Source organism: Leuciscus leuciscus, assembly GCF_965113295.1.
Source record: "Leuciscus leuciscus genome assembly, chromosome: 7".
In the NCBI taxonomy this organism is placed as follows: domain Eukaryota; kingdom Metazoa; phylum Chordata; class Actinopteri; order Cypriniformes; family Leuciscidae; genus Leuciscus; species Leuciscus leuciscus.
Genome location: NC_138731.1, coordinates 14480787 through 14507449, shown reverse-complemented (window position 1 = coordinate 14507449; position 26663 = coordinate 14480787). Strand labels below are relative to the sequence as shown.

The 26663-nt window shown below is 37.1% G+C and overlaps 1 protein-coding gene and 2 long non-coding RNA genes across 3 annotated transcripts in view; 1 reads left to right on the top strand and 2 right to left on the bottom strand.

Annotated features, from left to right (window-relative positions):
• acvr1c (activin A receptor type 1C) overlaps window positions 1-26663 on the top strand; it is a 122724-nt gene that overhangs the window by 11774 nt on the left and 84287 nt on the right. The gene's annotated exons all lie outside the window — the stretch shown is intronic.
• Window positions 22433-23255, bottom strand: LOC309503519. Its single transcript, XR_014207684.1, has 2 exons — window positions 23118-23255; window positions 22433-23012 (listed from the first exon to the last, which is right to left on the bottom strand). It is a non-coding gene; the product is annotated as an uncharacterized lncRNA (long non-coding RNA).
• On the bottom strand, window positions 23364-25404 carry LOC309503512. Its single transcript, XR_014207677.1, has 7 exons — window positions 25190-25404; window positions 24683-24724; window positions 24519-24550; window positions 24371-24418; window positions 24013-24130; window positions 23519-23580; window positions 23364-23410 (listed from the first exon to the last, which is right to left on the bottom strand). It is a non-coding gene; the product is annotated as an uncharacterized lncRNA (long non-coding RNA).

The following is a 26663-nucleotide window of genomic DNA, read 5'->3' as shown; positions in this document are numbered from 1 at the left end:
AGCTATCTACTAAATATCTGCTCTTGTCATTATTTACATGTATTTATTCTAGTAACCTTTGTATACATGGAAAAATTGGGTGTCATTCGACTTGATATGCCACACTGAATGTAAAGAGGCCAGTGTCATGATTTTTGGACAAACAGTACAGAAGTTATAAGCAAAAATAGCAAATTTCCACTACTAGGCGATGCTGTGCCGAAACTCTTATCTATATCTGTAAGAGAATTATAGATGTTTCTGAATCTGTAAGGGAATTATAGATGTTTAAACATCGCTTTCACTTAAAAAGGGCAAATTGCATGAAGAATAAAATGTGTGTTTGCGTGTTGATTTAACTCCTTTCTTTAGATATTTGAGTTGTGCAGAAAAACAAATATATTAAAGGTTACATCAGAATGCAGTGATCATATTTTTTATTATGTTGTCACATATCAAACAGTAACTACAATAGGTAAATGCAAGTTTTTCTCTGGATGTGTAAGACATAAACTCCCCTTTTGGTATGGGCAGCATATTCCAGATAGCGTCATAAGATTTATGATCTTGGGTTCAAGAGTACATCTGAACACTTTGGAGAGAGAGCAGCCAGATGCAGTCTGTTATGTTTGCACTACATCTCCACAGGTGTTAGGGTTGTAACAGTATTGTAATAGAAGTTCTGTCTAAAATGAATTAGTTTTCATTTTGAAAGACTACATGGAAGTGAAAATTTTTTCATGATGCAGTTTAAAGTTCTGCTACTCTACAGCAATTTGTTTGTCTTTTTTCTTTCAGCATTACATTTAGAAATAAATTATACATTTTTATATACTTTATATAATAGTCGATGCACCCCTATATCATTTTTGTAGACCTCAATTGAAAAGAAATGTGTGTTTGTGACAGCAGAAAGAGGCAGTAAGTGCATATAGAGCCATGCAGGTGTGTTACAGACAGCCTTAGATTATACTAAGCTGCATTATAGAGCTTTTCACTGCAGTGTGAGAGTAAGAACCTGCTTACATAACTTAAAAACCTCCCATCACATGGCACAAATAGCAACGGGCCATGGGTTCTATAAATATAGGTTAACAAGATTACTGATTACTAATGTATTCCACTGGTTTGTTTAAGGATATTTGTTGTTAGGCAATAGAGTGGTGCAGGGAGGACGTAAATTTGTAGGCTAACCTGAGGTTAGCATCACTGGTTCCCACAACAAAAACCCAATAGGATTTTCACATTGTCTTTTGGATTATCACACACACACACACACAAAAAAGCTCTGTAATCAACACAAAACATGGGTCTGTTTCCAGAGGAAATCCAGATTGAGCAAAAAAAAAAAAAAAAAAGAAAAAAAAAAAAAGATTTCAGACGAATACAATCTGAGTTATATTAAATAAATGTCCTGGCTCTTCCAAGCTTTATAATGCCAGTGAATGGCTGTTTCTGTTAAGTCCATAAAAGTGCATCTATCCATCATAAAAGTGCTCCACTGGGCTATATTATATTAAAGGCCTTCTGAAGCGAAGCAATGTGTTTGTGTGAGAAAAATATCCATATTTAAAACTTTATAAAGTAAAATAACTAGCTTCCTGCCAAACGAACATACGGAGTGCTGAAATGTCAGTCACTATATCATCATGACATGGCCTATACATAGTCAGGAAAAGAAGACCCAAAAGAGGGAACTTGCTACATGCAAATCAAACTTTATTAATGAAACAGATCAGAGGGAATAATTTAATTTAGTTTTATTATTTCATTTTTCATTTTTCATTGACCGGTTGGCCGGTCACACGGCTTTCATCGTTTTCTGTTAGCTACATGACTGGTGCGGAGACCTGCAGTGTTATTTTAATTTTTAATTTAGTTTTATTAAAGGTGCATTGCGCAAGTCTCTGAGTTTTTGCAGAACTATGCCCCCTCTGGCGGCAAGCGAAACTGCAGCCAGAAGTGTGCTCACTTTAAAGTTTAGTTTAAGTTAAAAAAAATTCCAGTTAATAATTTTAGAGCTTCAACTTACTTAATTCAGTCTATTGCAAGGCAACATTTCTAATTTCCATTAATTTTTTCAACTAATATTATAGGGCCATTTTATTTAGCAAAATATTTTCGAATAGTTACAAATTATTTAGGCTAATGCCAGTCTGGGACATCATTAGGCCGGGAGTCGCACATTCAGACAGGCCACTCCATAAAAATAAAATTTGATTTGCTACATATTCCTGCTTTTGGGTTTTCTTTTCCTGACTATATGCCATGCCATGATGATATAGTGATTGACATTTCAGCACTTCGTGAAGACAGCGACATTAATAGTTCTAAGCGCGTACTCGCATGCGCTTAGAGCTTGTGTGAATTGCACATAGAAAAGGAAGTTAAGGAACAACCTCGATCCATCAGGAAACGCCACATAGGTCGCTGCATTAGGTAGGCTTATAGCATTGCAGTCAGACTAAATTCAGTTAAAGACTTTATTGGTTCTCAGTCGGAAAAGAGTGGCTTGTCCGCTTCAGGTTGGTGGAGAGTTCCTACCTCAAGTGGAGAAGTTCAAGTATCTTGGGGTCTTGTTCACGAGTGAGGGAAGGATGGAACGGGAGATTGACAGACGGATCGGTGCAGCTTCTGCGGTAACGCAGTCGATGTACCGGTCTGTCGTAGCGAAGCTCTCGATTTACCGGTCGATCTACGTTCCTACTCTCACCTATGTTCATGAGCTGTGGGTCATGACCGAAAGGACAAGATCCCGGATACAGGCGGCCAAAATGAGCTTTCTCCGCAGGGTGGCTCGGCGCTTCCTCAGAGATTGGGTGAGGAGCTCGGTCACTTGGGAGGAGCTCAGAGTAGAGCTGCTGCTCCTCCACATCGAGAGGAGCCAGCTGAGGTGGCTTGGGCATCTCTTCCGGATGCCTCCTGCCTATTACAGTGGTTGTCGACCAGTGACTGTTAAAATGTATTTGATACAGATTCGTTCAAAAACTCGACGAAACAAGTCTTCATTAATTTAAAAGATTTTTTTACATATAACATAAAATAGTAAATATTTTTTTAAAAGACTGATTTATAACATTTTAGACATTTGTAAATAGACTAATTTATAACATTAAATATAACATTTTGTCAGAACCTCAAGTAAATTAAGTGTTATTTTGTTTAGTTTATTCTAATGGTTTGTTTTCAGAACCGTGATCTGTATTTAAGAAAAAAAATAAAAATAATCCAGATTATCCAGAATCATAAATTAAGATTAAAAGAATATAATATATTTGGCATCTTATTTATACTATTAGCATTGTTTCTAATATTACATTGTTTCTCGCATCTTTGCCACCTTTTTCACCCCTGATGAGTTTGCATCCCTGGTTTTCATTCTTTAGAATCTCTTGGATGATTTTGGTTATCATACAGGAATAATCCTCTTCTTGGCCATCTTGTCAGACAGTATTTTTAGTATATCCACAGCAGAGCCATTGAAAGAGAGAGTTGCGACAACCTGATGACCTTGTTTTCGCCACCACGCTGTCACATGGTTCATGTAGCTCTCAGTAGTTCCAAACAAATCCACTCTGTCAATCGGTTTCAACGGGTTTAAGCAGGAAAGACAGCAGATTCACTATATAAGCAGCGATTTTAACACAATAATGTGCACTGATTATTACACTGTGACATTTTACAGTAGTATTTTATTTATGGGTGTGATGAAGATAATTCATTTTTCTTGCGTTTAACCCTCAGGTATTCCTTACTCTTTATTCCTTATTTATTCCTTACACTCATACTCATTTGGCAGTCAAACGTGGCTGAACATGCTTATTTTAGTTCAATTATATTTACTTAATATTTTGAGGAGATTTTTTAGAATTATATAATATTTGTGCAATAATTATGATCCATTAATGACCATTTAACATAATATTTTCTAATGTTTATTATTTATATTACTATTAGATAAAAGGTTTTTAAATTCCAATGCAAAGAGGCAAAATAGAGGCATCTGGTGACCAGAAAAATAATATTCATATTAGGGCTGCTCAATTATGGCAAAAATCATAATCACGATTATTTTGGTCAATATTAAAATCACGATTATTTAACACTATTATTGGTGTGTGTGATATTATCAGTCTTATTTCATGATATGAATAATTTTAAATGTCAGTGAAATTTCACAATTATCTATAATTCAGCAAAAACTAATACTAGGTTAATGTAAGTAAAAAGTCCTTAAAACAGTTACAGAAGACATGTAAACAGTCAGCAATACAATAAGAACAAAGAAACTAATTACAAACCAAACCGACAAAAAATACAACAGTACAAAAATACAAATGAAAAATAAACGGTGCTTTAGGTTTTTCAGGAAGAGGTACTAACAGTGGTATTCAAATAAGTAATAGCCTACAACAGAAATTGAATAAAGTAATCAAATTTAAAATAACCCTTCTGTATACATTAAATATAGACTAAGCCCTATTAACACTACAAAAGTTTTTAATTCAAGAGCAGTGAGTGTTTTTATCTTTGTCTTTTGTTGTTTGATTATCAATAATAACTAAGTTATAATTACTTTTCAACTCCATGTTAGATTTATATAGATTTAGTCAAGATAGATTTAAACCTTCAGTGTTCCTTTTTGCAAACACACCAAAACACAAATGAAAAATAAAAACATTCTGAATGTATGGAATCTCAGCGATCTGAAGGCGGGTCGATGTCATTCAGTGACTCGCGCATGCCTAATGTATGACCAGTCACTGTAATCGCCTTTATCTTTACCTGAGCTGCCGTTCAGTCTGTATCACACAGCGCATGAGAAAACGGCTTGGGCTGCTCAGAAACAATCACAGAATACATAAGAGAGAGGTGGTGTTTCGTTCATTTTTTTTAATTTAATGTAAGCGTATTAATAATACAATTAATGAACTATATTAATATATTTAAATTAGATTATCTTGTAGATTATCCTGGTTGAGATCCACTGGCCTAGGGAATAGTATCTCTTTTGCGGCTTAATACACTTTTAATAACACTGTTTAGTATCAAGCATGTCCTGTAGTTTAGCAACAGTTGACTGCATTTTACAACACTCACTTATTCAGCTGATTTGGATCTTAAGTTTGGCTTATGGAGGAACGAAAGCGCACCACTGAAGGAAAGGACTGGTGCACTGGACGGAATGCGGCACTGGCACAATAATCGTTTTACTATGGAAGTAAAATAATGGCAAATGTTTTTGAAACAAAAAAGCCTGTTGAATTGCACTACTTGAAAAAAATATGCATTGCATTAACCATGCTTGCATTTTAATGCATTGTATTTTTAGGGCTTGCATTTCTATGGCAAAAGCGAGTGTTGTTGACGAAGACCGAGCAACAGTTAGAGCAAAGCCATTCATTCATAAAAAACTCATTTATAGCAATGTAAGTGGTGTATTTGTGATTTATTATGACGGCTGTTTTATGTTAAATTCAGTGTCTTCACGGTTACTTTTCCTGTGTAGCCTACATGCATCTTTCTCTACCGTGAACAAAATTATAATGTTATTCCCCCAAAGCGGATTTACAGATCCAATGTTACATTTGAGTTTGACATATATTTCTCTTTGTTGTTTAGTTGCCTTAACTTTATATTGCGGCGATGTGCTGCATGCAGTAGCCTAGAGTTTCCCTCAAAACTTCCGGATTCCCCTGCTGGACATATAAAACGCTTAACGCAGCTTAATGGACTGATATAGTGATATAAAAGACCAAACTCAAGGCAAGCAGATGGACTCAGAATATGAACTTAATGCACAAAGTTTAATGCTGAGCATTTCCCAGTGATATACTGGCATAAAGTTGTCTTGACATTGGACAATCGCACATTTGTATACACGTTTCTAACTTCAATAGGATTTGAATAGAATGACTTAGTCATAAAACCAACTGTATGTATATATATATATATATATATATATATATATATATATATAAGAGAAGAGAAGAGAAGAGAAGAGAAGAGAAAGTGTTAGTATTAATTGATCAAGTGTTGATTTTATGCCAGTATATCACTGGGAAACGCTCAGCATGAAACTGCGCGTTATGTTCATATTCTGAGTCCATCTGCTTGCCTGTAGTTTATATAGTACAGCCTACAACCCCAATAAGGTACAAGTTTGGTCTTTTATATCACTGTATTAGTCCATTAAGCTACATTAAGCGTTTTGTCCCGACGGAAGGGGAATCCTTGAGTATGATAAGGTATTGAGGGAGACCGATTATAATCCCGTTCATGAGAAAGCTGATAACATGTAGGCTACACAGGGAAAGTAACAATGAAGTTATTGAATGAAACAAACACAGCTTTTGTGTCTTAATCATCTTTTCCGCATATATACTGACCCAGGTAATCATCACAAAAACTTAATGCATGCTCAATTGCTGTAAATTAGTTTTTATAAATGAATGGCTTGCTCTAACTGTTGCTGGTCTTCGTCAACAACACGCATTTTTGCACCACCTGCTGGTGAGGTCGACTAACAGCAGATGAAGAGTATGCTCGGCAATCTACTGCTTTTCCTGCAGTTCCTGGATGTCAATGTTGAATTTACTGTCGAATTTGAACCACTGAATTTGTGGAAGCGAATTTGCAAAGCTAAATAAAATGGACTGAAAATTTCCTGTTGAATATTATAGGTTGTATTTTTAAACAGTTTGAATATTTTGGAAGTGAAATATGAAAGGTGAATATGGATTATTGAATTTTTAATAATGAAAATGTGTTTGAAATGTTTTGAATTTAAATATTCACAGCTTAAATATTCAACCATGTTGAATTTCAGCCCATAAAAATGCAAGCCCTAAAAATACAATGCTAATGCAATGCCAATTTTTTTTCAAGTAGTGCAATTCAACAGGCTTTTTTGTTTCAAAAACATTTGCCATTATTTTACTTCCATATTTTACCTCGATTTTCTTGTTTTCATAATCGTTGGAAGTCAAGTCAAGTCAAGTCACCTTCATTTATATAGCTCTTTTAACAATATGAATTGTTTCAAAGCAGCTTTACAGTGTTAATAGGAAATTACAGTAACAGAGATTATTTTGGCTTTACAGTAGCTCTAGGATAAAGTTATTGTCCAGCTAAAGGTAGTTTTGATTGATTGATTGATTCACTTCCCTTGCGAAGATCATTAGTTATTAACTTAGGGGCCGCTAACACGACACCGCTCTAACAGAAAACCCTCAACGCGCTCGGCCGCCCAGCCGCACAAAACAGTACCTGGTGGCTCGAGAACGCACTCCCGGAAATAGGTTCCAAGGTGCAAATGATTATCAGTTATCTCTGCGCAAACACCGACGTCGCACACATGCGCATCATGTGTTCAGTCCATAGGTATGTGCGTTTGAATATATATGTGCACAGGCATGTAGTCCTTTACAAATCAACCCTCAACAAACTACTTCTCTGGCCTTAAAAATGTATAATACAGAATTATTTATCACATCCGCATAGCCACGTGGTGAAGGGAAGGGAAGGGAAGGGAAGGAGGCCTTCACAGGGAGAGCCTAGTTGACACTTCAGGACTGCGTTGTCGTCGTGTCCAGGCGCAGGTTCTTTATCAGATTTGGATACAGCTTGAATCCGGTGGACTGTGGTAAACCTCTGGATAAACAGAGAGACTAATATTAGCGTAGACGCCATCCTTCTTATGATATAACAAGTACATCAGGATTTATGGGAAGTGTTCCCGGTTCCGGCTGACCAAACTATGCAGCCTAACATTGAATTATAGAAGTCCATAATGTGTTGTGTATACTAGGCCAAAGATATGTGTTTTTAGTCTAGATTTGAACTGAAAGAGTGTGTCTGCTTCCCGGACAATGTTCGGAAGACTGTTCGAAAGTTTTGTGGCTAAATAGGAAAAGGATCTACCGCCAGCAGTCGATTTTGATATTCTAGGTATTATCAACTGGCCGGAATTTTGAGATCGCAATAGACGTGAATTTAGTGCTTTGTAAGTAATCTGCAATATTTTAAAATCTATACGATGTTTAATAGGGAGCCAATGCAGTGTTGACAGAACCAGGCTACTATGGTCATACTTCCTGGTTCTGGTAAGAACTCTAGCTGCTGCATTTTGGACCAGCTGTAGTTTATTTATTTAGCGTGCAGGGCAACCACCCATAATAGCATTACAATAATCTAGCCTTGAACGCGTCTTGAAATGTCATGAACGCATGAACTAACCATTCCGCATTTTTCATTGAGAGCATATGACGTAATTCAGATAGATTTTTAAGATAGAAAAATGCGGTTTTACAGATACTAGACACGTGACTTTCAAATTAAAGATTGGTATCAAAGAGCACACTCAGGTTCCTAACCGACGAAGAAGACTTGACAGAGCAACCATCAAGTGTTAGACAATATTCTAGGTTATTACATGAGGAAATTTTTTGTCCAATAATTAGAATATCTGGGGTTTTTTTTTTTCAGAATTAAGTAGTAGGAAATTACTAGCCATCCAGTTTTTTATATCAGCTATGCATTCCGTTAATTTTGTGAATTGGTAAGTTTTGTCAGGGTGTGAAGAAATATAGAGCTGAGTATCATCAGCATAACAGGGAAAACTAATGCCATACTTCTTAATGATATCTCCTAAGGGTAGCATGTACAGAGTGAACATCAACGGTCCTAGTACTGAGCCTTGTGGTACACATACTGAACTTTTGATAAGACATCTCATCATTTACTGCTACAGTATGATTTAAACCATGCTAATGCATTTCCACTAATGCCAACATTATTTTTGAGTCTATTTAAAAGAATGTTGTGGTGAATAGTATCAAATGCAGCACTAAGATCGAATAACATTAATAGAGAGATACAACCACGATCGGATGATAAGAGCAAATCATTTGTAACTCTAATGAGAGCTGTCTCAGTATTATGGTACGGTCTAAATCCTGACTGAAAATCCTCACAGATATAATTTCTTTCTAAAAAGGAACATAGTTGTGAGGATACTGCCTTTTCTAGTATCTTTGACAGAAAAGGTAGATTCGAGATCGTCCTGTAATTGACTAATTCTATAGGATCAAGTTGCATTTTTTTTAAACAAGTGGTTAAAGTTTAAAAGTTTTTGGTACGTATCCTAATGACAAAGATGAATTAATGATATTAAGAAGAGGATCAATGACCTCTGGAAGCATCTCTTTCAATAGCTTAGTCGGTATAGGGTGTAACTATGTTGTCGATTTAGATGATTTAACGAGTTTAGTCGGAAGCCAAAATCGAAATCGAAAAATCAATTAAGATTAATTGCAAAACCCCAATTCATATGTAATGCCATGGTTTAACCACTAGATGTATGTATAGCTCTTTAATAAATATACATGTGTATATACAGGGCTGTAGGTCTAGTCTACTTGCTCAAGGGCTGTGCAATATGGACAAAAAAAAAAAACCTATCACGATTTATTTAGTCAATTTTGTGATTTAGATTTTAATCATGATTTTGACACACGCTTTACTTTCATAAATGCATTCTGTGTGAATTTTAAACATATTTCCAAAGGAAACCAATTAGAGTTTTATCAAAAAGCTGTAACATGTCTCTAGAAAAGACAAAGCAAAATAATCAATAAGTAAAGGTGTAACAAAATGTCTGTAGAACAGACCTATGGCAAAACAAATATTAATGTGGGTAATCAAACCATCAAAACAATAAAAAACAACCCAGACTAAAGTCTCTCAAATAACTAAAATTAGAACAGTGGCAGAAACTAGCTGCATTCAATGTTTAAAGTTTTTTTGCTAAGAAAACCAGCATGTCCACCATTTCTGGTTTTAAGCATGAACGTTGGCATGTTACCACATTCCCTCCTGTGATAAACACCCTCTCCGATGGTGAGCTTGTAGCTGGAATACACAGATATTTTTGTGCAAGCCTGCTCAATCTTGGGAAGTTAATTTGATGTAGTTTCTACCATAGCAGAGGATCTTCCTCGCTGTTGATAGAGGGAGTAAGCAGGTAGTTGTTCATCTTGGAGACAATGGCTTCTTCAAGTCGCAGAGATGCTGGCATGGCTGAAAATCTTCCCAAAGACTTTCACCCAAAGTTAAATCTTTTATATCAGACCTCACCTTGGCCTTGATGTTTGGAAGTTTGTCTACAGCGATGTAATTTGTCTTGAATCTTGGATTTAGGAATGACGCCATATCCAGCAGTTCTTGGTTATCTTTATCATCATCATTTTTATTAATGTACTCAAGAATTTTGGATTTTTTCTTTGTTGAACAGATGAAGAACTGGTTTCAGATATGACATGCTGACAATAGTCCTCGCCAGAGGAGTCTGTGAACTCCTGTAGTGGTTTCAATGCTTTTGCTCATAGATTCGAGGCCATTGTGGCACCAGGTGTCTTGTTTTGCGATCAGCTGAAAAGATCGGAGACAGAGCCTTTGTTGTTCCAAAACCCGTTCTATGACCTTTTGCCTTGAGCCCCACTTTGTTGGGCACTCTTTTATGAAGTGCATGCTTTGGAAGCTGAAGTTCTTCCTGGGCTACTTTTTCTTCCAACTATGAGAAAAATGCCCAACCAACTTTTTGCACAAACCTGTGGCTCGGGAAATGCGAGAGTCATCCTTAACTGTATTTTCTAGAATAAAGAAATAAAACAAAATGCATTTAAATAAAATAATTACATACATTACATAATTACAAAATAAATACATCATGGATCCTATTCCAATAACCTAATTGCAATTTTTTTTTTCTTACAATGACTAAAGATTTCTAAAATTATTATTTTTATGTGCATAACATTTTTCTCTAACAAAAACAAGCAGGATAAATAATCAGATGAATATTAATATTGCCATTAATCAATTATATTTTCATATTATATTTCATATCAAGGAAACTGTAAATGTAATGATACTTACCAATTGCAAGATGCAGTCTATGTCAAAAGCATTGCAATCTTGTCCATTTGTTTAGAGCAGCAGCCTTCACAATGTTTGATCCGTTGACTGTGTTGATTGACACTTGCTGCTCCTCACAAAGTCCCCAGGAAGCCAGAGCATTTTATCCAGTGTGGTCATCTGGGAAGCATGCCGTTTGCAAGCATCGGCTTTTCATTTCGAAACCATCATTAATAAAGTGCACCGTTAAACTTAAGTAAGGCGCCGAAGTAGTTCCGTATTATTTCACTTCGTTTTAACTCTGATTCAACACTGGCCTTGCATTTGGAATACATTTCAGGTATGGGAACTCTTGAAAAATAACTTCGCAATGGCAGTTAGTATCTCTTATCAAGTGTCTATAATTTTTTGGAAGCCGGCTTTATTGATGGTATTTGTGGGTACCATATCTTTGCAAAAATGCTACATGACGGCGTTGGTGATTTCTTTATTTTGTTATTTAACACTTTTTCGTGTGGTGTGTAGCTCGCAAATGTCTGTATTATCGATTTAGAATCGTGCTATTAAGCGGTTTAGAAAATCGCACATGCTCAAATCGTGATTTTATTCAATTAATCGCACAGCCCTAATTGCTACTTATTTATCCTACTTATTTATTTCATATTTGCTTACTTTTTTTCGGTTTTGCATTTGAACATTTAACAAATATCTTTATTATTTAGGGTCTATGACAACTAGCATCTGTTCATGGTAGCTATTGAAGTATTGCTCATGTTATCTAACTACAATAACAGTCTAACTATCTATTATTTAACAATAAACATGAACTAAAACACACTACATAAAATACCACTACTGGCTAGATTCCTGAGGGGTCAATTAATGCGTTAAAATATAAAAAAAATGCAGTAATGTCATTAAATCAAGCGTAGCGTTAGTTCTGGCAGGTCACGTTAGTCAAGCTCGCATCAGCTGACTATCAGCTGATCCACATCTACCTATAGGAATACAACGCCTATCACCGTATACATATATAAGCTGCTTCAGTATTATCAGCAACTATCGTGTTTCTCAGGAGCGAATTACCCTCCTCCATCCCCAGCTCCTCCTCTCTTCAGTCAGGATTTGGCATTCTGATTCCCTTCGAATCAGAATAAATTCTCGAATTATGTCGTACTTTAAAATCTTGAATTAATGATATCTGCAATACATTCATGTTGGTTCTGTTCTGTTTACCCCAAGGGGGGTTATTGCTGCTCTCCCTGCTCTTATCCATGCTAGGCTGCATGGATGCGCAGGGAGTTCTCGCCCAGAACGGAACCATACCGCCAATCCAAATTGTATGCTAATTGTCAATCATCTATGACGATAGTGGTCCTGACAGAACTCACCAGCGAGTGTGCTTGAGAAACTCTGAAATGAATGGGGCTCAACACTGGAGCTATTCAGTGTTTGTGTTTGGAACTGTTGGTTGCCCCACGACACGCTTGACTTCTGCATTCCTCAATTCCTATGGAAGTCAATGGGAGTGTCACAACTCGTTTTTTAAACGGCTCTGATCCAAAGGCAATCTATAAATGCCATTACCATTTCATAACTCAATCAAGGTCACATAACTCCATAAAGGTCAGCCAGGAACCTCGGAGTTGTGATTGATGATCAATTGAACTTTACAGACCACATTGCTAGAACTGCTCGGCCCTGCAGATTTGCCTTATACAACATTAGGAGGATCAGGCCCTTCCTATCAGAGCATGCTACACAACTCCGTGTCCAAGAACTTGTTCTATCCAGACTGGATTATTGCAATGCTCTCCTAGCATGTCTTCCAGCTTGCACTGTCAAACCTCTGCAACTGATCCAAAATGCTGCAGCTAGAGTGGTCTTTAACGAGCCGAAGAGAGCACACGTCACTCCTCTACTCACAAAATTGCACCGGTTGCCAGTTGCCGCTTGCATCAAATTCAAGACACTGACTTTTGCCTACAGAACAACCACTGGCTCTGCTCCCTCCTACCTAAACTCATTACTTCAGACTTACGTGCCATCCAGAAACTTGCGCTCTGCAAGTAAACGCTGTCTTGTCGTGCCATCTCAAAGAGGCACAAAATGCTGAGTCCTTGGCCATTTTCAAGAAATGGCTGAAGACGCATCTTTTTCAGCAACACTTGATCCAGTAATACTAACACTTTATCTTCTATTCTATATCTATTATCTTTATAAAAAATAAAAAATAAAATAAAATAAAAAGTACACGTACTGCGTTAGATTAAACTGGGAAGGGTCATAGCACTTGCATATTGTTGTCCTATTGTTAGTTTAACTGCTTCTATTGTTCTTATTTGTAAGTCGCTTTGGATAAAAGCGTCTGCTAAATGAATAAATGTAAAATGTAAATGTAATTTCCCCAACACCTTTTGTAATCCCTTTTCAGTTCTCAGTTCTCAGTTCTCAGTCCTCAGTTCTCCTCTGGCCAACGAACGAACACAGTGTCATTATAATTTACGCTGCATCACAAGTCAGAATTCAGATCGGGATTGGTAGCATTATTCATCCAGTTCCTTTTGCTTAAAGGGGTCATATAATGCCATTTTTGTACAAGCTAATATGATTCTTTAGGGTCTAAATTAAAAGTTTGTAATATACTTTAATTAAAAATTCTCATTAGTATTGTAAGAAAACACTAATTTTACCTGGTCAAAAACAGCTCTGTTTTCAGCACGCCGTTTAAGTGCATGTGTCTTTAAATGATAATGAGCTTTGCTCACCCCGCCCCTCTGTTCTGTGCGTACACCGTTTGTAATAATAACACAATAACCATAACGCGTTGTTCATTATAAACGTGGGATTATGAATTATATTGAGAACGTCGTACATAGAAAACATGCCGTAATGTACCGAGTGTAAAAATAGCCGCATTCATCGTGAAGCGTGCAAGCGATTTGCAAAGATTAATATAAAGATTAATATAAAGGTTAATAAAACGTTACACTCACTTCAGTTCTTCTGGAGGAGCAGCAGGAACACGAATAGTTGGTACCGATCCTTTTTTCAGGAGCAGCTTCTTAGCAAAACTAGCTTTATACTGACCCTCGTTTGTAAAGCAGTCTGGTGTGTGAAATGATTCGCGCAAACATGAAAGCATTGACGTTGATCGTGGGGAATATTCCCTTCGAAAACAAAATGCAGCCACTGCGTTTTCAGCAGTTTGGATTTAGGAACATCAAAATGACTGCTGTGTTCCTTATTGCACCCAAGAACAGAACACCACAATCGATTAGACGCCATTCTGCTCCAGCGTATCAACAACAGCGGACTATGATGACAGCTCGCTCACGAGCTTCTGTGTTGAAACGCTGCTGTCAATCAACAGTCGTGGGAGGGGCGTCCGATCTTGTGACGTCACAAGATCGAACGGCTTGATTTGAGACAGGGGATAACATATAAAGAGATAAAAAAAAAAAAAACACTGGATGGATTTTTATCATTTTATTATGGTTGTGTACAGGCACTGCCAACACACATTTCAGTACAATCAACTTGTAAAAGTGCATGTACCATTATATAACCCCTTTAAAGATCTGATTCATCACGCCGGTATGGAGCCATCTGTGCTGATGGCTGTCATGTCGACGTGGCCTTCACAGGGAATTGTCTATTAGACACAGTCTAATGCTGACATTCAGGATTGCATTTTGGTCATGTCTAGGTGGTCTGGATATGGACCGGATCCAAATGACTACAGTAACCTCAGGATAAAGATGAGACAGACAGACTAATATTAGTGTAGATGCCATTTGTTCTTACGATGTAACAAGTACACCGGATGTTATAGGAAGTGGTTCCGGTTTACCTAATTTATGCAGCCTAACAATTATTTAACTGATTTGAATAATTTAAATTGATGATGTTTATGCCAGTTTTAAGACATGTGTTTTTAGTCTATATTTAAAATGACAGAGTGTGTCTGCTTTCCGAACAAGGCTAGGAAGACTATTCTAGAGTTTGGGTGCTAAATAGGAAAAGTATCTACTGCCTGCAGTTGATTTTGACATTCTAGGTTTTATCAACTGGACAGAATTTTGAGATCGCAATAGATGAAGATGCGTGAAGAGCTTGCTCAAGTACTGAGGAGCTAAACCATTTAGAGCTTTGTAAGTAATTAGCAAGATTTAAAAATGTATGCAATGTTTAAGAAGGAGCCAATGCAGTCTTGACAGAACTGGGCTAATATGAGGGGCTTTTGCACCAGAGGAACCTTTTCATAGTTCCTAGAACTATTGGCGAAAGTACCTGGATTTTAGCGCTTTCGCACCAAAGGAACTAGAAACTATTTACTATTTACTATTTACTATTTAAAACTATTTTAGTTCTAGGAACTCTTTTGGAGGAACTAATTTAGTTCCTACTTCAGAGTAGGGTCTAAACCAGCACTAGGGGCTGGTTTAGACCGTCACGGATCGGATAGACGTCACGGATAGTTTTTAGGAACCATCCGTGACGTAAGTGTACGCTGATTTGCCGAACGCACGCGAAACACCAGCACCCGGCATTTTTTAAAAGGCTGTGTAAACACAGATTATAGCCTATATATTTACTCTAGAAACTAACTCTACGAACATGAAAAACAGTGATAGATGGGCCTCATAACCTTTACGCTGAAGGCAGGAGTTCTGGAGAGGGCCCGTCGCGAAGGGGTCTGTCTACTGTTAGTAGCCTCATTGTGGCCGGCCCGAATATGGTTCTCAGACATACTGTATCACTCCTATAGGCCCTCCATAAGATATCTCCATCAGTCCAATATTTCACCCTCGGCTAGAGTTATAGAAACTGTGAGCCTGGCCCCTGAGGGGGCACAGTACCTAGAGGCTGGCCTGTCAGCAGGAGTAGTCGAGACCATACTCAGCTCTAGAGCGCCCTCCACAAGGAAATTGTACAACCTAAAATGGAATGTTTCACCATTTGGTGTAGAGAGCGTGAGGTGGACCCAGTTAAGTGCCCGGTGGGTTTCTCCAGCATCGCTTCTCTGCTGGTCTTACCCCGTCCACACTCAAGGTGTACGTGGCTGCCATTACGGCTTTCCACACTCCTCTGGGTGATGGCCCTTTGGGGAAGACATCAGCTGATTGTATGTTTCCTCCGTGGGGCTTGGAGAATGAGACCTGCAACTCGGACCAGAGTTCCCACATGGGACCTGGCAGTGACAGCGAAGGGCTGGTTGCAGAGTCCTGCACGGGTCCATTTTTGGAGACCCGCCCCCGCCCGTACCCGCAAAGTTCAGCACCAGATCCGACCCGTCACCCGTGATTAGGGTTGGGAACCGAGAAGGCTTAGTGTTTTTGAAAAAATACCGGAACCGTGCGAAATTCCTAAGTTTCGGTTCCGAAAACGGTTCTGGTGTGCTGTGTGGGCGAAGTGCTGGGAGCTTATACTTTAATAGCGACGTCTCACCTCATATTAAAATAGTAATGAATGCACTGAAAAACCCTCGCGCTACTCAAATACGTTTTGCGTCAGATATCAACGCAGATCAACGCAGAGAGAGGGAGTATTAAAGACAGTAGAGCTGCATGATTAATCTTTAAAATATCTCGATTCAAACACCCACGCGATCTTATTCCTAAATTACAAAAACCTCACCCCTGAACATTCAAATATGTTTGCGCTGTTGCTGACCCAGAGAGAGCAGTTGTCAATATGAAACAGCTTTACAATCACAGTAGGCTATCGATATTTCTGTTACAAATATTCAAATGATCACAGAAGTACTGAGATAAAAGTTTATAATTCGAGTATAAACACTGATGTCTACGGTAGCAACCAAAATAGAGTAAATCACCTTTTGAAAGTCGCTGCCTTCAAATAACGAGTGTATCGATTACATCTGATGCTTCAAAACATTCATAAAGACGCAGTCCGTAACTTTTTTGTGTTCAGAATTTACAAAATATATACAATGAGCGAGTGCATCATGAACTTATCCTGAATTACTATGTTAAGCCTGTAATAAGCGTTTATATTTGGACTATACTTTAGACTGGCGGATCGCAGCCGCTGCGGAGTAGCACAGTGCCTGCGTCACTCGTCATAGACATAAATAGAGAGAAGTAGCTCCGGCAACAATGTTCCTCCGCAAGACGCATGCAGTTCTGTTTATTAACTGCTAGAGCGCTGATTTATTCAGTAATGAAACAAGTAAAGTCTTTATGAATCAATCATTCAAAACGATTTAAAAAATAATCTGTTCTACACACATCTTACATGGGTGTTCAAGCATATTCTACCCCTTCTGAGAGGGTATTCTCCACTGCTGGAGATTATACAATAAGCTACAGGAGAGTTCCCAAATTATTCTAGAGAATGCAGAAATTTTTATTTTCCTTCAGAAAAACGAATCTTTTTTTGCAAAAATTGCTTAATATGTTGAATTTGTTGACATTACCAGTCTGTTAAACTCATTTGACAAGTATAAGAAATAAACACAAAAAGGATTGTGGATTTTTCCCTTACTACTATTTTTTATTAGTTGTTTTAATATTTTTTTATTGAATCGGAACCGGAACCGGAATCGTTTGGCGGAATCGGAACCGGAACCGGAAAATTTCTTTCGATTCCCAACCCTACCCGTGATAATATCAAAATTAAATCCGCACCCGCCCAGGCCCGTTAATATTTGACCCGTTACCCGACCCGTACCCGTGATAAATCACACACAAGCTAAAATCTATTGAGCGTTGGTGACGCGTTCATGTAACATGTAGCCTAAGGGTGCGCTGCCAATAACGCACCTAAAAGCTGTCACAAAGAACTGGGAAAAGTAATGATTATTAATATGTCAAATATATCAAGGAGAAATTTCAATTGTTTATTAATAAACAAGCGTTTTCTGTGTCAAAGATGAAGTTGACGATGTTGACTCGCGATCTTCGCAGTAGTGAACGCACCAGAGAGAAATTCACATTTCATACGGATTAGCCTACATAAGCAGAGAGCAGTCTGTTTTCTTTTGTTTTGAATTGTTTTGTTTAAAAGTAGCCTACACATTTCATGCTTTCTATTTCTCAGGTCTGTGAGGCAAGTACCTTACACGCTGAGTTTCGGTTCATTTAAGAGACGAGCAGTTTACGCGCCGGCGCCTCCGTGTCCTGATTATATTGCCTGCTATATTTACCTCATATTTATTAAATCCAGGAAATTGGTTGATGAAACATTGATCAAAATTAAGATACAATTAATACAAAACGAAATTCACTTTAAAGAAAGATTTTCTACAAAAACAAACTTAATGAAGTGGTCAAAATCATGTCTGCACACTCAATTTGTCTCCCGATATTCGGGATCATCTTATCTTATTCATGCTTTTCACTTTTCATATAATCAACATGAAATTTAAAAAATATATTATTTTATTTAAACATGAATATGAAACTAAATCGTTTTTTAATGACTGGGTTACAACACATAGGCCTATTAGCCTACAGTACAGAGAAATTTAATGTCGGAGCGTTGCCGGTGAGCATGTGGGGGGAGAGATACGATTTTCGATCAATCATAGAATATTATTTTGCTTGATATGCCAATTCTTAATATTTGGTGTTTTAAATGCCTGTTTGAGATCTCTGTGAAAGTTTTAATTATAGGTTTGTGGCCCTGAGTGTGGCGATTTCGGTTTCATTTCGCATATAGCCTACAGCCCTTATAATCATAGATTTTATTTAAAAGAAAGAGCGTAGCCTACGTTTGTATGTAGGCCTATATATGGGCAATTTATATACTTACTAAAATATAATTAATATAATTTTATTGCATTTGTATTAGTTGTTTGAAGAGTAAAAAATAAAATAAAATCGGTCGGTCTTAACGCAAGTTTAGCAACCGGCAAATCGGTCGGACTAAAAGCGGATTTTTTTTTTTTATTGGGTCGGTCCTAAATTGACAGGGTCGGTCGGGTTACAGTAAACAAGAATATTTTTAAGGATGGCCTGACTAAAACACATATTTGTGAATGTGTAATGGTAATTTAGACATACAAATATTGCACATATTTTTCATCCGCTACCCGCCCGCAAGGAGTTCATTATCTGCCCCCATCCCCGCCTGTGAATTTTAGGAATGTCACAATCCACCCGTTTTAGCCACTTTTATGCGGGTACCCGTCGGGGTACCCGACCCGTTGAGGCCCCCTTCGAACCTCGGGAGTCGGCTGAGGTCAAGAACCTTTCCCTCGAGGTAGCTTTTTTATTAGCCATTACTTCTCTGAGGAGAGTAGGAGATCTTCAAACCCTTTCTATATCTTACGGGTGCCTGGAGTTTGCTCCAGGTGATATTAACCCTCTGGGGTCTCTGAGGTGTTTTCTGGGCCCTGGAGGTTTTCTGACATGCTCTGACATTTGTGCTTATTTCTGTTACTTGTGACATTTTCATGGCTAAAGTCTGATTACACTGTATTCAGCACAAACTCTGCTAAAATAATATGTCATGTATGTAAAAGTTTGTAGTTTTGAGATAATGACATTTATGCATGGTTTGTGAAAAAAAATACAAATAATTGTCACTGAAATAAGGTCATGAAACCCATACTGATTATTTCTTCACAAGACTTTTGAAAATTGTATCACGTAGCCTAGAGTATTTGCTTCAAAACTATGTGGAAGTCATCCTGTGTACTCATTTAGATAAAACAATATATTATTTTAAAATTTGTAAGACATGTTTTGTGTAAGAAAGCTTTAGGAGGCATGAATCATCTTGAATATTGATGTGTTTCACACCTGAGAAAGACAAAGACCCTCCCATAATGGCCCTATCAGGTGCTATCAGGCCCTATCATTATGAGGAACCTTGCACAAAGAATGAGGAGAGATTTAAAAAAGAATGGCTTTTTGATTGTTTGGATTTATTTACAACACAACATAATCCAAAGATACACAAAAAAGGACAAAAAAAGCACATTATTGAACACACTGATCTAAAGACAGAGACTTGAAGTGAAAACTCGTGTTCGGTTTTCACACACCTTTGTGCCATATATATGAAACATAGTACATACCTGTCATTTCCAAGATGTGTTATATTTTTTTATTTTTCATGTACATGTACATAGACTCATGGGAATGTTGAAGTCAGCAGGACTCATCAGTGGCATCTGGTCCCTGTAAAAACAAAACAAAAAAACAACTGTGACCATGCTGATATCAAGAGAAACTATAGGGCTGCATGATTTTGAGAATACATTTGAGATTTTTCTGGTTAAATTTGCGATTTAAAAAATAAATAAAATAAATAATATATATATATATAATATATAATAAAATAAATAATATATATATATATATATATATATATATATATATATATATATAATTTATTTTATTTATTTTTTAAATCGCAAATTTAACCAGAAAAATCTCAAATGTATTCTCAAATATATATATATACACTCACCTAAAGGATTATTAGGAATTACATTTGAGATTTTTCTGGTTAAATTTGCGATTTAAAAAATAAATAAAATAAATAATATATATATATATATATATATATATATATATATATATATATATATATATATACACTCACCTAAAGGATTATTAGGAACACCATACTAATACTGTGTTTGACCCCCTTTCGCCTTCAGAACTGCCTTAATTCTACGTGGCATTGATTCAACAAGGTGCTGAAAGCATTCTTTAGAAATGTTGGCCCATATTGATAGGATAGCATCTTGCAGTTGATGGAGATTTGTGGGATGCACATCCAGAGCACGAAGCTCCCGTTCCACCACATCCCAAAGATGCTCTATTGGGTTGAGATCTGGTGACTGTGGGGGCCATTTTAGTACAGTGAACTCATTGTCATGTTCAAGAAACCAATTTGAAATGATTCGAGCTTTGTGACATGGTGCATTATCCTGCTGGAAGTAGCCATCAGAGGATGGGTACATGGTGATCATAAAGGGATGGGCATGGTCAGAAACAATGCTCAGGTAGGCCGTGGCATTTAAACAATGCCCAATTGGCACTAAGGGGCCTAAAGTGTGCCAAGAAAACATCCCCCACACCATTACACCACCACCACCAGCCATCACAGTGGTAACAAGGCATGATGGATCCATGTTCTCATTCTGTTTACGCCAAATTCTGACTCTACCATCTGAATGTCTCAACAGAAATCGAGACTCATCAGACCAGGCAACATTTTTCCAGTCTTCAACTGTCCAATTTTGGTGAGCTCGTGCAAATTGTAGCCTCTTTTTCCTATTTGTAGTGGAGATGAGTGGTACCCGGTGGGGTCTTCTGCTGTTGTAGCCCATCCGCCTAAAGGTTGTGCGTGTTGTGGCTTCACAAATGCTTTGCTGCATACCTCGGTTGTAACGAGTGGTTATTTCAGTCAAAGTTGCTCTTCTATCAGCTTGAATCAGTCGGCCCATTCTCCTCTGACCTCTCATTTTCGCCCACAGGACTGCCGCATACTGGATGTTTTTCCCTTTTCACACCATTCTTTTGTAAACCCTAGAAATGGTTGTGCGTGAAAATCCCAGTAACTGAGCAGATTGTGAAATACTCAGACTGGCCCGTCTGGCACCAACAACCATGCCACGCTCAAAATTGCTTAAATCACCTTTCTTTCCCATTCTGACATTCAGTTTGGAGTTCAGGAGATTGTCTTGACCAGGACCACACCCCTAAATGCATTGAAGCAACTGCCATGTTTGATTAGATAATTGATTAGATAATTGCATTAATGAGAAATTGAACAGGTGTTCCTAATAATCCATTAGGTGAGTGTGTGTATGTATATATATATATTTTGCTTTTCAAACGTAAACTCAAACTGAGTGACTCAAACTCATAGCGTGTGCAGAGAACATTTACTGAAGCGATCGAGCCGCTCCAAACTATGAAACATTATTGTTACCACATTATACATATCTGGGTAGTTGACGTGACGTGGCTTTTTCACCGTCACAGAAGATAAAAAATAATTTATTTCACATTTTCATCATTTAGAATACTATACACTGCATGAAAAGAGGTGTATCCGGACCAGTATACTCCTGTATACACTGCTGAAATTCGGAAGAATCCAGGAGTATACTGGCCGGATAGCTCAAATTCCATGGGTCTGTATATATCCGTATACATCCGAAATGATACCAAATCGGATGTATGTTGTGGACGTATACTTCCGTGCTACAGCCATTTGTTGCCATGGCAAGTAATCCCATCAAAGGTTTTTTCAAGAGAACATTTTCACACCTTTGTGCACCTTTTGGCCTCCCCCCTATTGGTCCTTTTCTTTTAAAACCACTCCCATTACCCAGACCACTATTGGAGAACAGGACACATTGAAAACCCAGGAAAGTGATTTGATTGGTTACTTTTAGAACATAGCCCACCCTAGGCCTTATCGCACAGTGATTTGATTGGTTATAGGCCAGCTATGCAGATATTGCTCAGTATACACTAAACCCCCCCCTTACCCCAATTTTAATACATTCAAATATAATTTTAAAAACACACACAAAGAACAATGAGAAAGTCTGACATTTTTATTAAGGTAAATAAAACATTCCAAAGAGCATTATAAACAAGCATTAAAAAGGAATGGGGGAACAAAAATATTTGAAGGGATGAAAATGTAAAGGAACAAAAACAAATATAACATGAACATTCCAAAGAACATTATAAACATACATTAAAATGAATGGGGAAAAAGAAATGTGAACAAAGGTGTAAAGGAATAAAATACAAAACATGGAGATAAGCAACATGCACATCAAAAAGGAACAAATATACAAAGTATACAATATAAAACGAGATCAATAAATAAGAAATATAGAAATTAAAGTGTATATAAAATATATGTAAATATTCATTTTTCAAACTGCCATGATGCACTGGTGGTGTGACGTAGCGTGGGTCAGCCTCTAGTCTGGTTTGTAGTACCTGGCAGAGAGCAGATAACTCTGTGGTTCTGTTAGGTGGAGACCTCACCATCCACACTGGCCTTCCATCAACAATAGCATCTTCATCAGACATCAGTTATATTGTTGCAGTCTTCCACAGTTCCCTTTCTGTGTTGGTTTGTACAACACTGGACCTGGTCTCCAGCAACTGCAAAACATGACAGTAATTTAACCACTAAAACACAGAGAGGAGGACAGTTACATTCTGAAAAAAAAAAATGAAAAAAACTGCTTAACCAGTTTCTTAACTTACCCGTCTCTTTCGTTGACGGTTCTTTGCAATGTTCCTCATAGTGTTTCTTTTCTGGGCCTTTTCAGGCTGAGCCAAAGAATACTTCCTCCACAAAGTCTCAAAATATGTCTTGCAACCTGCTAAATAAATCATAAATAAATGTAATGCCAATAAAACTAAGTAAAACAGAGGAAATTAAAATGATTACAACATCTTCAAGATTACCTTTTGCACATTCAGGGTCGTCTGTAAAAGTTGTCCTTAATTCTTTGAAGAGGTGAGTGGTCACAGCCAGGTTATGTGATGAATTTATTCTGGGGGAAAAAGTTGCAGGCATCATTCATGAAATTCAGTTTTGGTATTTCAAATCCATATAGTAGTAGATTAAACTAACATTTACAGTATACAATACGCAGTCTTACGCGGTTTGTGGATCGTATTTGTGTGGGTTGTTCTCTGAATTATGGAGGCGCCTTACAGATTCCTGTAAAGTTTGAAATTAAAAAGCGTTTAATATAAGAGACAAAACATATCAGTTCATAAATCTTTAAAGGAGTACTTCACTTTAAAATGAAAATTCTGTCATCATATACTCACCCTCATGTTGTTTCAAACCTGTATGAATTTCTTTCTTCTGCTGAATAGAAAGGAAGATATTTAGAAGAATGTCAGTAACCAGACAGTTTCTGGGTCCCATTGACTTCCATAGTATATTTTTTTTACTACTATGGAAGTCAATGGGACCCAAAAACTGCCTGGTTACTGACATTCTTCTAAATATCTTCCTTTCTGTTCAGCAGAAGAAAGAAATTCATACAGGTTTGAAACAACATGAGGGTGAGTATATGATGACAGAATTTTCATTTTAAAGTGAAGTACTCCTTTAAGATGTCACGCAGCGCCTCTGATATCTTACCGGTTCGTGCCGCCTTCTGCCTATACAAGGCCACCAGTGCAGGTGTATGTTGGTCAAGCACAGCAGAGAACTGGTTCCGTATGTTGACGTTTGTGATGCATTGGAACTCAGCACAAAGCTACAAAAACAAACAAAAATAATTATATAAAAACTCGATTTGCAACAGAAAACACATTTGTGATGCAACATGTTCCGTTAAAATACATTGTTGAGCAACATGGTCACATGCAAAGTGATAGTTCTTACACACAGTGAATAGTGGCACATTTGCTGTTCCATTTGAATGTGATACATATTCAAAATTTGGCATAGAAATATGTGTTAAGAGTGGCAGAAAAGAGAAGTGAGTCTGTTTTACCTGTGATTCAATCCGAAGAGCCGGCCATTTCCCCAAGAAGTCCTTCACCTGCACAGATAAAACAATCAATATGAAACCAGTCAAATTATGCAATCAACCTCTTTAATGACAAATTAATGATACAAAATTTCAAGTGAATGTAACTTACCGATAAAGTTGCTCTCTGGTGACAATGTAGGTCTGCACATGCACACAAAAACAGACAGCAAGAGATTTAATTTTTAAGAGACTTTTGATTTATGCTAATGAATTAGGCTCCAAATAAAAGAAATGGTGAAAAATAGTTACAGCCTAAATTAACATTTGAGTCACCTTGATTTTGGGGGATGCTCACTGCACTCCTTCCACTTAAACCTATAATGAAAAGACGTTTGTAAAGGTTTAATAAAAACTTGCATAGTTCATTCGGTAACTATTATGTCCATAACCTTAACTTTGTTTGAGTAAAAGTTAACGTAACTGCTAACGTTAGCCACTAGCTCATTCGGGTGCATGTAGGAATAACATCACATTGAACTTACCAGAGCAGGGCGCTTAACACAAACAGCAGCAACACACTCAAAAACAGAAGGACTATCGCTTGCTGAAAAGAGTTATTGACTAACGTTAACATTATTGCCCTGCCACGACATTAACAGTAGCTAACGTTACACAGGATATTATCTGTCACTAGCAGGCGGACTGACGGCAATCGCGCCCGCGGCACCGCGCTTGCAACTTAAAAATAGCCTCGTCTAACAGTCAAATATCACGTGTAATATTATATTCTTACAATATTACAACAAGCAAAGTAGTTTTGAAGTGTTTTGGTTTACTTACAAGTTGTTTCATTCTTGATACCACGTCGCTCGAGAGGGTAGCCATCTTGGATAGATTTTGCAGGTAACGTCAGCTGCACGTCATTACGTCATATGACGTGATCGACAGTACACTTTAAAATAGTGAGTAAACCAGTGGTGTTCACTCAGAAATGCTGAGGCACACAAACATAAAAATACATATTTGTTCATAGACATTAATAGTTTAAAGGTGGATTAACTCAGCAAGAGATTTTAACTGTAGTGACCTCAGTCTTCAATTCAGTGGAGTAGAAAAGCTCAGGTTCCTTCTACCTTTTTAATAAATATCAAGTCACCTTTATTTATACAGATTGTTTCAAAGTAGCTTTACAGAGATAACAGGAAAATAATGCAAGAAAGTTTGTTTCCAGAAGAAAATAGCTTCACAGTCCAGCTTAAGTCAGTTCAGTGGTGATTCATTTTGTTGTATAAATAAATAAATACATTTAAATGTGTATATATATAGCCACTTTGGAGAAAACCGTGATATCATCGTCCAGCTCAGTTCAGATCTCATATAATAGTGTCAACGCAGTCGCAGGCAGATCAATAATATTGTTGAATATTAAATTAAATGTCCCCAACTAAGCAAGCTAAAAGCCAATTGTGAAAAAGCTGACAAATGTTGTTGTCTGCAATTTGTAAAACTTCACAATAAAATTTGAGATATTCTGAAATGTTTGGTTCATTTTTCTTTATTTGTTCCATTAAATTTATTGCTGGGAAAAAAATTAATCGCATCCAAATTAAAAGTTTGTGTTTGCATAATATATGTGTGTGTACTGTGTATAATTATTTTGTATATAAATACACACGTATGCATGTATATATTTAAGATTTTTATTTATTTATATATAAATTATTTATATTTATATATAATATAAATTATGTATAAATGTATATACAGTATATACATGCAAATATTTCTTAAATAAATACATGCATGTGTGTGTATTTATACATACAAAATAATTATACACAACACACACATGTATTATGCAAACACAAACTTTTATTTTGGATGCGATTAATTTTTTCACAGCACTAATTAAATTCCTTTGTTTATTTCATTAAATATTCAGATGTTTTTGTGAACGTATATGTTCAGACAGGGTGTTTATTTTGTCCTGTGTTTATAAAAAAATATTTGATTAAGAGACTTTTTTTCATGCAGTGGTTTTAAGGCCCTGACACAGGCGACGTGAGCCAACCCTAGAGTCGGCTTCAGTCATTGCTAGTTCTTTGACGTCGATTTTGTGTTTCAGGGCCTTAAGAATTTATTTATTTTTCTGTACAAAAAGCTTGTTTGCTGTAGCCTAACCTAGTAGTCCAGAGATAATTCTTAATCCTGAAGTCTTCCCTGGCCACCCCTCCCTCTGAGAACAGCCAGCACTGTGTCAGTCATTAACATATGAAAGGTCTTCACACCTAACAGTTGTCAGTCCTCTCACACC